Below are 3050 nucleotides of genomic sequence, written 5' to 3'. Positions count from 1 at the left end.
TTACAAAAAGCACTTTGATTCTAATTATTTAAAAATGAAGCCGATTTTTATATTTTCTGTAATATTTTGCACAGCAATGGTATGTTCCTACATGTAGAATACTTTACGATAAACATTATTAAAATAATTTTGTTTCTACAGTAAATCCCGGGATATTAAACCCTTGAATATCATAGAATGTATTTATAATCACTTTTGCCTACAATACTTTCCAAATTTCCAATAACTATTAACGATTCAAATAGTTTTTATAAAAAAATTTAAAAATGGACTATTTTTACATTTTAAACCATTTGAAGATTTTAAACAAATTAATTTTTAGAAGAAAATGTATGCACTATATGTTTAATAAGAATAAAGAAAAAAAATTTATAATGGTAAAAACTTTTAATTTAATTCATTTCAGTTTTTTTGTTGTAATTTCTTCCAGCAATTTAGTAATGTCTGCAATTAAATGTTTTGCTTTATTAGGATGTTCTGTAATATATTTTCTCTTAAAATATATATTTCCATATACAGTCAAACCTGGATTTAGTGGTCGTCCATTTAAAGTTTCCGAGAATTAACTCCATGCGGTGGGGATAAGGGAGAGGCGCTGGGAGGATTTGCGCTGCTCACGCAAGCATCACGAAACAGAGAGCGAAACAAGAAATATAGAGCACAGGAGAGAGACAAAATAGTTCCGCGACTCTGGATTTAATGTCACGCTCAGTCCCAAAATTGACATTAAGTGATCAATCACTCAGTCGAAAATATAACCAGTCTTATAATTACCTATTGCACTATGCTTTTTTTATGTTTAAAAACCCGCTGAAAGAGAGGTTTATATAATACACGGTTCATCCTCGTTGCTCAAGCATCATTACTGCCGGACGTCTCAACTTCAATGTGTATGCGCAATTGAGATTTTTTCTTTTACTAAGGTGGGCTGAAAATCACTGTATGACTTTTAGTACAATTTAATTACAATGCGGCTATATACGAGTTTATTTTAAATCCTCGCATTTGCCTCGACCTTTAGCCAGATGAGAGGAAAGCTGCAGAAAATCACCTCCCGAGTTTAGCCGGCTTTCCGAAATTTGAGTACACAACCCGATCGTACGTCGTAGACGGTCTCCCATTCAGGTGCTAGGGACGCTCGAAATGGCTTGACATCTGGGCTCTTCTAGAGTCGAGATAATATATTTCCATAAAAATTTGTACGCGCCGATATTTGAGATTTTTTTCCAAACTTGAATAAAAATGTTTTGAGTTGCACAATAATTTATTCTGCATCATAAGAGGGCACCCATGCGACGCCGACAATGCGTGTACAAATGAATGTTATTAAAGTAAAAATGAATATCGTGGTATCTAATGGAACTTCATTTCAAAAGAAAATAATTGCAAGTAAAGCAATTGATCGCGCGCTGAGCTCGCGTATGAGCTTCTATTACTTTTTTTTGAAGGTCGAAGGTTTATGTAGTTTGAACACCCGCTGGTGGAAAATTTACAACTTCCTAGGACCAACATAAGCTGTTTTAGGAAACGTTGCATTTTTAACTAAACAATATTAGTTTTCAACCTAATAGTTGAATTGCCAGGAAAAAATATTGCTTTTCAACTAATAATGAATTAGTTAAATTTTCAGTTCAAGAGACATAACTTTATTCAAAAAAATAGCGAATTTTAAAGAAAATCGTAAATTGTTGACAAAGGAGGTGAATTTTTAGTAAAAATAATAATTTTAAAACAAAACAAAGAATTTTCAACAACCTACTTAAATTCCCGAACAAAAGTATCATTCTGAACAAAGGAAGTTCAACCTTCAACAACATATTAAAAGTTTTAACCAAAAAAATGAATTTTCAACTAGGATAAGAAATTCATATAAAAAAAGTAATTTTCAATAAAGGAGTTTAACTTTCACCCAGGTAGTTTAATTTTCCACCACAATGATCAATTTTCCACCAGGAAGATTATTTTTCTACAAAAAAAAAGAATTATCGACAGAATACATGAATTTTAAACAAACAACTTAATTTTTTTACTAAAAAATTAATTTTCAATAGATGAATTTTAGTTTTATCAAAAAATTTGAATTTTGATATAAAAAGATCAATTTTTGACAAAATAATTCATTTTCAACCAAAAAAGATAATATGTCAATTAAACATGGAATACTTAAATTTTCTTTTAATGATGTTGACTTTTAACAAGAACAACAAACGAATTTGCAACCAGGCCTATGCGAGCGCCTCACTAACTTTAATTCCTTTACATTCACGCCAGATAACTTACGTTCCGCCGGGCTTGTTTGAAACAAAACAGTTTGAGTTTCAACCGACCAGATAAAGTATCAACTAAAATAATAAAGCTTCAACCAAAAGAAGGGACTTTCATAAAAAAATGTTATTTTATTATACCAGCAATGAATTTTCAGCAAATGAATTTAACTACTAACCAACCAGTTAAATATGCAAACAATAAAGATTTTTGCAGTCAGGGTAAAAAAACATATTTCTAATCACATGGTTGGCCTTTTGAGTTAAAACGGTAAATTTTTGACAAAATGGTGGATTTTTCAACCCGCAAATGTGAATTTAAAAAAGTTAATTTTATACTAAGTTGTTGAATTTTTTACCAAAACTGTTAAATGCTCAACCCAAAAATATGAATTTAAAAAAATCAGATTTAAATTTTTAAACAAAGAGAATGCTTTTCTTACAAAATTGGTATCTTCTGAACCAAATTATTACATTTTTTACCACATAATACTATTTTAGAGCAAAAAGATCAATTCTTAACCCAAAATGTGTTAGTCGACTTTTCGAAGAAAAATAATTAATTTTTAGCCAAAAATTGATTCGCCTAATGTATACTCCTAGTTCTGGAAGATTTGCTTCTTCCTATAATCAACAAAGAGTTTTTTAAAATAAAATTTTGAATTTCAGTTCGAGAGAAAAATTCAAATTTACCTATATTAGCCTATAAATCCCTGTGGTTCTGGGAATTATTCATTTTACCTTCGAAAAGCATTTCTTTAGATAGTATAAAAACCGACCCTCGAC

General features: G+C 30.2%; 1 long non-coding RNA gene across 1 annotated transcript; it reads left to right on the top strand.

Moving 5' to 3' along the window:
* LOC117168523 lies at positions 1-1560 on the top strand. Its single transcript, XR_004466500.1, has 3 exons — positions 1-79; positions 520-923; positions 1022-1560. It is a non-coding gene; the product is annotated as an uncharacterized LOC117168523 (long non-coding RNA).
* Positions 1561-3050: the final 1490 nt, after the last annotated feature.

The sequence above is a fragment of the Belonocnema kinseyi genome, chromosome 2, assembly GCF_010883055.1.
Source record: "Belonocnema kinseyi isolate 2016_QV_RU_SX_M_011 chromosome 2, B_treatae_v1, whole genome shotgun sequence".
NCBI classification, from domain to species: domain Eukaryota; kingdom Metazoa; phylum Arthropoda; class Insecta; order Hymenoptera; family Cynipidae; genus Belonocnema; species Belonocnema kinseyi.
This window is presented reverse-complemented; position numbering and strand designations above follow the sequence as displayed.